The sequence below is a fragment of the Ruditapes philippinarum genome, unplaced genomic scaffold (assembly GCF_026571515.1).
Source record: "Ruditapes philippinarum isolate M1 unplaced genomic scaffold, ASM2657151v2 ctg4680_1_1_1_1, whole genome shotgun sequence".
NCBI lineage: Eukaryota > Metazoa > Mollusca > Bivalvia > Venerida > Veneridae > Ruditapes > Ruditapes philippinarum.
Window position 1 is genome coordinate 46,107 of NW_026853066.1, and position 10,029 is coordinate 56,135.

Below are 10,029 nucleotides of genomic sequence, written 5' to 3' on the forward strand. Positions count from 1 at the left end.
CCATCAATAAATAATTTTAGCCCCTTAAAATTTTCCACTAAAAAAAAGGGAAGTTTAAAAATTTTTTCCCCGGGGGGGTATTAAAAAGGGCCCTTTACGTGGGCCTTTTACGTTTTCTTCACGTATCTTTTTTTATTTCGTGAAAAAATCAATTTGAACTTTATACCAAGGGAAATGTTGGAAATGTTGCTACTCGAACTTTATTGATGTATAAACATTGTTTAAGTTTTACCTTCAGAGAACTTACACCATAAATAGGTATATTATTTTGTAATCACAGTGAAGTTATATTTTAGTATTATATTACGTTCGCTGTTATTCCTAAATCAATTGTAAAATTCAATGATTTTTGTTACCTGGCCAAATGTTATCGCTGATTTTCTAACACAAAAATAACAGTATTCCAGAGTATGATATAGACAAAAATCATTTTTACATTTATTTCAAGTCTTAACGATCTAGCACCTTTTACTTTTGATCACTGTAAAATTATATTACAAGCTTATTTAATTAAACTTTTATCATTTCTTGCGAGTGCGTTACTCATTGTAATTATATTGTAAAGTTTAGAGAAAGCTATGTAAATGGGAAGCTCTTTCTGACAGATATGTTTCAAATCAAAGCCTTGAACAATACAAGTTTTATAGTTTGTTATAAACACACAACAGCCGTTTAATAATTTACATATTATAGATATTTCAAGCACTTTGTTGAAAAAATGTAAGTATGCATTTCGTTTATGAAATCGTTCGCCTTTTAGGACAACATTTCTATCGACTATCATTGTCATATAAAGCTCTCGTCAGGACCAACAAGATTCATATGCAGTGTTTTATACCTTCGATCCCCTTTCACCATTTCCATTTTATTATTTTCGCCAATAGCTGTTTTAGGGCACATACGTTTTTCATAACGTTACAAACAACCAATCTTCAACATAACAACATAAATATCTCCTTCACTTGGGGGGAGGTAATGGGGTTAGGAACTCATACTTATATTAAGAAACAAAATGCCCGTTGGAGCGTATATTCTTTTTTTTTCATTTTTTTTTATTTTGAACATTTCCATTATTCTACTGGTGGCAGGATGGTGTTGGGGTTTCACGTTTCAGCTTTTAAGAAACACCAGACAAGATAAAATATACTATACATTCTGTTTATTATCATTCAACAACATACATATAAATATAGTCTGCCATAGATTGTATAACAATTGACCATGTTTGTATATGTATCTGTTATTAAAATACATACATACATAAAACAATTTGAGATATATAATTATAAATCTATCAACGTTATTCTTAAAGAGCACCGGAAACTTAACATGTAAAAACTTTATAAGATATTTGTTGTTTTTTGTTATTGGTTTTTTCTTCTTCTCATTTAAATAAAATCAGAAAATAAATATATATACGAGTGTTTGAAAATAGCTTGACAAATGATATTATGTAAATACTTCAAACATGTATTTTTGCTTTTTTAACATTCAACATTAAAATAAGTTATATTTTGTCATATTACCTTTATTAACACAATATTTATACTTCACATCGACATTTTAATCTATACTGTCTTCATACTTATATTAAAGTTGGGTGATATTAAAACAACACATATATTAGAAAGCAAGGCTATATATATATAGATTGATATATCTATATAATAAATAAAGCACATACTCAGAGTTATATATAAATCTATCTTTAATAAATAAAATTGACATCTATGGTCTAGCATTGACATAAAAATACACAAGAATAGATAACCATTGAAATGTGACAAATGGATTACATGACGCTGATTCTAGTGAACAAAAGACTACATTGGATACTGTTGACAAATAATCTGTTAATGTATATAACTTTCATATTTCTTCTTTACCACGAGAATAATAGCTTTAAATAATAACGATAATTATTATAATAAACATGACGTCATGTAGTTTATATAACGAGTAAAACTAAAAAAAGGATTGGAGCACCACACTATTTAAATACCGTATTCTGGTATATACCGGACAAGGCGCTTGAATGATAAAATGCTAAAATCTTGTCTTTTTACCCAACGGAATGAACTTTAACAGGCCTAATTCATCTTTTCACACCGAATTAAGTACGATAATGAAGGAAAATGTAAAAATCGGCGAAAAAAACGATATTTGTCTATTTTGTGATCATGATTTCTGCAAGCGTCTAGAGGTACTGCTCCAATCCTGTATTGAGTTAAATCCTTATAATAACACCACTGAATAAAATATATGATGACGTGATCGTCAAATGTATTGAACGAAGCTTCGAGGAAGAAAAGAAATAGAAATGACGTAATCACAGTCTGTTGATGACGAAATGTTTGCGAAAGTGCTCTTCAATCACTATTGCTGTTTGTAAAGCTGTAAAATGTAAAAACAACAGACAATAACATTGATATGCTATCAAGACAATGATTCTACAAAATGATATTGTAAATTTATTACTCAAAAAACGTAGTAAATATTTCACGAGTGGCGGTAGCCACAAGTGAAATATGAAAAGTTTCATACCACAAGATGAAAATAAATCCTGTATTCATAGAAAAAACTTGAATTTTCTGTTTATTAGAATCTATATTTTTTTTTTCCTTTTTCTGACATTACAATTAAAATTTGTGTATTGGATAAATTAAAAAAAAACTAGTCGGCAAAACACCAGTGGAAATACAGAAAATATGTTACACTGCAGTGAAAAATATATTTTTACAGCGAAAAGACGGAAAATGAAAATATGCATTTTATTTCATCAATATTTCTCAATATTTCATTTATAAGTAGATCTATATAATAAATGTTCATATTGATTCAATGCAAAGATCACCTGACAATGAATTTATTTTTACAGGAAACATTTTAATATTTTATGAGTATATAATTTATATATTTACCTCGTCCGATGACGGAATGTCTTTTTCTATGCTAGTGTAGGGTGCTGACGGTTCTTTGTCTGCAAATATATATTATATAGTAGAGTCTTACTGAAGCTCAGGCCGGTGCTAGGTAGGGGGCGTGGGGAATGTTGTTACATTTTACATTATCCCTCGTGTATTGACTCAATCAATTATAGTAGAGTAGAGTCTTACAAAACAGAAAAACTAACTTGGAATCAATGCGTATATAAACTAAATACGGGTAGATCTAGATAGCAATTCTGAAGACATCAGCGTAGGTTCATGAATTGCATAGTCCAATAGATTTTTGATAATTTTTATATCATTATTATTAGACTTTTTTCAATATCTGATCTAAGGATCCTTCTTATCATTGATTCCAGCACTATTAAGAGTTGAAAATTGAGTACCGCTCAAGCCGGTGCTAGAGGGCGTGGGGAATGTTGTTACATTTTTTACATTATACCTTATGTATAGACTCGATCAAACCGAGTCTGCAGTTTTCATGTAATTTTGTTGCGATTAATGCTTCCGAGATTCAACTCACAAGATTTTTACGCATTTACAACATGCGGATAAGATTATACCGTGAAGTGTTTTTTTTTTTTTTTTACAACAGTTCTGTTTTTGTAATATGTATATATTTGAATGATGTTTGCAATACTGTATGAAATGTAATGGTTTACGAACAGAAGAACTCACCACTGTTATAGTACTGACGAAAACTCCATCCCGTGAAGTAAATACCAACTAGCCCCCCTCCACCAACAAGTAGAAATTGAGGTAACAACTGTAACAGAAAGTTCAGTTAGTTATAGAGCTTGATCAATAAATTGTAAGTATATAGTAAAATATTAATGTGCCGCATCAAATAACAAATAAAAAACATTTACTCATAGATACAGGTGTATCGCCTTTGTTTATTACTAGTGATAAGATAATATCTCAGTAAGGGTTAGAGTAAATCATCAGTGTTGATAAAAAATATCTCAGCTAAAACACTGCGTTACTTATAACGCAGTGTCAATGCAATATCTCAATTAAAACAGTGCGACCTATCTCTTTTACTCATAACAAGCGACAATGCAAGTTCTCAATTATAAACACTGTGTCCTAATTTTTTTACTCATAACAAGTGACAATGCAAGTTCTCAATTATAAACACTGTGTCCTATTTTTTTACTCATTACTAGTGACAATGCATTATCTCAATTATAAACATTGAGTCCTATCTCTTTTACTCATAACTAGTGACAATGCAATATCTCAATTATAAACATTGAGTCCTATCTCTTTTACTCATAACAAGCGACAATGCAAGTTCTCAATTATAAACACTGTGTCCTATTTTTTTACTCATAACTAGTGACAATGCAAGTTCTCAATTATAAACACTGTGTCCTATTTTTTTACTCATAACTAGTGACAATGCAATATCTCAATAATAAACATTGAGTCCTATCTCTCTTACTCATAACTAGTGACAATGCAATATCTCAATTATAAACATTCAGTCCTATCTCTTTTACTCATAACTAGTGACAATTCAAAATCTAAATTAAAACAATGTGTCCTATCTCTTTTACTCATAACTAATGACAATGCAATATCTCAATTAAAATACTGCACCCTATAATTCTACTCATAACTCATAACTAGTGACAATGCAGTGATGAATTCTTCCATCTCAAATTAAGTATAATAGGTTAGTGTTTATAAGTAAGCATTTGCACAATTAAACGGGTTAAGAACGGCGCAACAATACTGCAATTCTATTGGACAAAAATAATTTCAAACATTAAGTTTAATTACGGACGTGTTAAATGATCAAACTTTTATGTGAAATAAACCACAGAAAGCAGTAGACCAAAACGTTTTGTACAGTTAGTTTTGTTGACAGATTGTGTTTGAACATCAGTTTAGAAATTACGACATTCTGAATCTAAATATTGATTGATATATAAAATTTTGATTCCGTTCTTTGTTGTTTTTTTTTTACTGACTCATTCACATTCGTATCGTATTTTTTCCGTTATTTTCATTTTATTTCATGTAGTTAGTAAACATTATTGTCAATTTATATTCATTGTCAAATATGTAAGAAGATTTGTAAACACATAAAAATGGTTCATCAAAATTACCAATCACCAAGTAATAAACAAAACAGGTAATTTAAAAACATTTTAAATTCCCGAAAACGATATCAAAGTTAATGTATCAACCACTGGGAGCAAAAAAACAAACAAAACAAATTGTCATTAATTTATTTTAGACAGACACGCCAAGTGCTTTTAGTACTTTTTATCACACTGTTATCTTGATCGCTTGTCTCCATAAACTAACTATACAAATGGTCGATAAAGTATAAAGATATTGCAATATTTGCAAAATTCAATCATAGTATATTGACCTTATAACAACCATATTTACAGTATATTAACCTTATAACAACTATATTTACAGTATATTTACCTCATAAAAACTATATTTACGGTATGTTAACCTCATAACAACTACATGTATATTTACAGTATATTGACCTCATAACAACCACTTTTTCAATATATTAACCTCATAACAAAAGCCTATGCAGTATATTAACATCACAACAATTACTTTTACAGTATTGTAACCTCATTACAACAAAATGTAAAGAATATTTACCTCATAACAACCATCTTTACAGTGTATTAACATCGTAATAACTACCTTTACAGGTTATTGAGCTCATGAAAACCAATTTTACAGTATATTTACGCCATAATAACTACCTTTAAAGTATATTAACCTCATAACATCCACCAATACAGTTTATTGACCTCATAACAACCTCTTTTAACATATATTAACCTCATAACAACTACCTATACAGTATATTAACCTCATAACAATCACATTTCAAGTATAATGACCTCATAATAATCGCATTTACAGTCTATAATCCTCATAACAACAAACTATCCAGTAAATTTACCTCATACCGTATATTAATCTGAACATCATATAACAAAAAATGTTCTCTAAATATAAAGCATTAAAGTATTAAGTATACAAACCGCAATGCCATGAAGAGTTGATTGAATATTTCTTCTAAGTAAAGACGACATGTTTGCCTGGAAATGAAAAATGAATAAAATTATAGCTAATAATAAGCCTATACTTTTTGATATTATATTTCTCCTCAAAATACAATGGGTAACTATCAATTATATTGTTTTTATTGTAACCCTAACCCTTGAAGGAAAAAAAACAACAAGATTTTCATAATATTTCTGGTTGTTCATTATTTACCTTAATGGAAATATAAAATTTTAATTGATAAAAAAACTAAAATGATGGTTTGAAATTAAATCAGGACACCGTTTTTCTGAAATGGAAGTATGGATACATTTGGGCCTTATTTAACACATAATTCAGGTATACATGTACAATATAATTTTATTTCTAGATAATTGACTTTCTTTATTACAATAATTTAGTAACCGGAAGTTGCACTCTACAGAAGATTTGTCGGACAGTAATCTTTAATTAAACTGTTTCATGCTAAACAAATTTGCTCTTTAATTTCATTAAAATATTTTATCGCCTTTAACTAGTTGTTCAATTTGAAAAAAAAGATATAAGTACAAAATGTATATAGACTTTTAGCACCCGTTCTTACAAACATAACCATATAAAATCGGGTTCATTATTGTATGGTGGCCGATTTGTGCCATTCGTGGTTTCGCCCAGCGACCCCGCCAAGCAAAAAGTCGAGAGTTAACAAGTTAAAATGGCGGGGTCGCGGGTGAAAACACGAATGGCACAAATCAGCCACAATAATATTGGTTTTATGAATGAAGTCTGTAATTTAAATTGCTATACGAAAAACAACAAGCAAATAAGATGATAGTTACAGTTCAGTTAAGATGATAAATAAATTTAGATAATAGTCAATGATAAAAAAAGATTAATTAGTTAATTAAGCTAATTAGAGAGGTAGATCACAGTCACAATTAACTTTAGAATTAATGATCCATTACTTACACAATTAGTACCAGTATAAACTATAAGTACATGTGTACTTTGTTTATATTTGTATACTTCACTTGTATCAGATAACAATTTATCCACTACTTTATTTTACTGTAATGTATAATGTTTTATTATATATAAATATGTTTTATATATTTTGTATACATGCTGATAATGTATAAAGGTCATTTAGAGGCTACAAGTCAAGGTCAGGAAATAAAATTTAAAAAAGATCACCTTAAAGCAGCACGCCTCCAGATTCATGCTAATTTTCATGAAAATTTTGAAAATGTAATATTGTGAAGTAACCAAAAGGAAGCAATTACACATTATCAATGGCATTAACAAACCACGTAAATTACCAAAATGTTGTCAAAATATGCATAAATAGTTTTAACTGTGTTAGTAACGCAGTAGAAATTTCGTTGTAAGTACTGAAAATATCAGTCTTTTATCGCACATAATATGCAAAATATCACTAGAATCTTGAAACTTTTTACTTTTCCTTATACCTTAGTACAATTTCCTGTAGTTCGATTTTATTGAAATATTTTGACTCATCTGGAGGCATGTTACTTTATCAAACGATGTGCCTTTTAATGTTTTACGATTAGATACTTTGATTTCGTGACTTAAAATAATTAAAATGTTCATGCTATATTTAGGAGGATTGTGGGAACTATGAAACAATTGTTAACATTTTCATTAGTTTGAATTTTTCTATGATATATATTAAGATCCGTTTAGTTAGAAACTTAAAATCATAATATTTGCATTGTATAGCTAGACGTGTACATGAGATAGGAAATAAATTAAAGTCATCATATATCTAAACTCAATAATTAAAATTCTAATCTTAAAAGATGACGACTGGCTTATCGCCTAATCGTTGTTTTGTTTTAAGTAGACAAGACTTAACAAACATCAAGACTTTTGTGCTGCCTGCCTAAACGTTGTCCTTCAAGTTATTATTATTGGATAATTCAAGGTCATCTCTACAACAACTGGGAGAATCAGTCTGTTAGACTGTCTAGATATATTAGCAAGCAATATATTTGTATCCTCAACGGACGTTTTCTAACTAATGTGATGAATGGCTAGATGAGGAAACTTCAGTCATCGATTATGCATTGTCATCTAAACAATTCAGATTAAATGACAACATTTCTACTTGTCTGATAGGCAGATTAAAAACGTAGACAATTTCGTGCCAACATCCCATCTCTTCTACCATAAAGCAACATTTTGATGCCAAACAATTAGTCCGCTTTTTCTCTTGAATTACAATAACGGTGAAATATGTATACACAGCATTTTGATATATTAATAATTAAAGCGTTTCTTTTATCAATTTCATTAATCCTATATAACTCCAAAAACACAATTTATTTTACAATGATAAATTGAAAGAATCGTTAACTTTTTTCCGGAAGTCGACTGCCAGTGTTGTTTTTTCTTGACAATTAATCAAGATATGATGTTTGTCTTATGATGTTATAAATAAATTAATTTACTTCCCATCTTTACAGAAAGTTTAATGTGATAAAAGAAGGAACATATAATGTTTATACGGTAGTTTAATTTAGTGGTATAATACAATTATTTAATAAAACATTATAAACTATATAAATTCACTTTTAAAAATGATTTACTTTGTTCGTTTTCTTCAGTCAAATCATTGGCTAAATTCATTTAAAAAATGAAAACCTCTAAATTAGATTTATATACATAATTTCAAACATAATCGAGATGATTTTCTTAACTTGAGCGTCTTAAACCACCGATATCCGCTTTTCTTAGTTAACATCGTGAATTTATTATGATATCCTTTACAATTATGAACACTGTATTCAGTAATTATGTATGTTTTCATGTATATATTAATTTATATATATATTTTTTGCTGTTCGAATATCAAATTTTCCGATACTCAAAGCGATAGTTATGACAACAAAAATATTTTCAGTCAATAAAATTAAGAAAACTAATTGCAAAACGAAAACGAAATCAAGCCATTTTTAAAGTATAAATCTAGTTTAAAATAAAAAATAAAGTAACTTACTTTTATCAAACAAATTATGCCCTTTTTAGCGCTAATATCCAACCGTTTTTTCCTCACACCCGCGCTATTCCGGAATGAGAATTAGAATATATCACTCCGTCATTGAAGCAGACGAGAGTTTCTGAATCTAGCGTGCTCCTTGTCACGTAGACGCTTTTTAAAGCGGATACCACGCGGATCTATTTATAGATTTCGCTGAGTATTATTACACAGTTATGATTGATTATTTTTAAATCATGTAAAAGTACTTGAAAAAAATACCACAAAAATATACCATGCATAAGATGCTACAACAAATATCACATCCTTTTTAATTACGTTTCTTTACAATTTAATATATAAATTTATATACAAAACTGTACTGGTACCTTTAATTTTACCCTTTTAATGTCTATATTTATACATGTATTATTAAATATTTAAACGTTACTTTTTAATTTATTGTTAAGAATCCCATTTTTTTCTAAGACTCTATCTTATTGTAATAATATAAAATGGTTAGCTATAAACCTGGGATTTCTCTCTTAAATTACGGAACTTTACGGAAAATGTCGAAATTTAACGAATGATATGATAGGTCAAAATTCATAGATATCTCTGACTTTTAACTTGCTCGTAGTCACGTTCAGTCATTCATGAATATTGATCTTGCTGTAGTAAATCCACCGAGCAAAACAAAAATAAAACACACACAAAACACTCAAATCAGTCATGTGTTTTAAATACCTAATCATTAATGTTGTGATTATAATAGAGAAAAAAAATATAGTCATAATAACCGAATGAAATAATACAAGTCCGGCCTGTAAACGGTTATACTATACCACTTACATACAGTTAATAAATAACTGATTATCAAAATTAATCTCATTAGGTTAGTATAAGAAGCTGTGATTTGAATAGAATAACGCTCAGACAGCCACAAATAAACTACGCGGGTATTTCATCATCATCATCATATAAAAAACATCACAATTTATTTGTAAATTAGATTTTAAATATATATGTTATATATAAATCACTGTTTAA

General features: G+C 28.8%; 1 long non-coding RNA gene across 2 annotated transcripts; it reads right to left on the reverse strand.

Annotated features, from left to right (window-relative positions):
* Positions 1 to 2,241: 2,241 nt before the first annotated feature.
* Positions 2,242 to 9,445, reverse strand: LOC132732947 (uncharacterized). 2 transcript variants are annotated; one of them, XR_009626116.1, is made up of 6 exons: positions 9,431 to 9,445; positions 9,001 to 9,179; positions 5,981 to 6,037; positions 3,627 to 3,714; positions 2,922 to 2,980; positions 2,242 to 2,394 (listed from the first exon to the last, which is right to left on the reverse strand). It is a non-coding gene; the product is annotated as an uncharacterized LOC132732947 (long non-coding RNA). The 2 variants fall into 2 exon arrangements; XR_009626115.1 differs by lacking the exon at positions 9,431 to 9,445 and adding an exon at positions 9,369 to 9,383.
* Between the last annotated feature and the right edge of the window lie 584 nt (positions 9,446 to 10,029).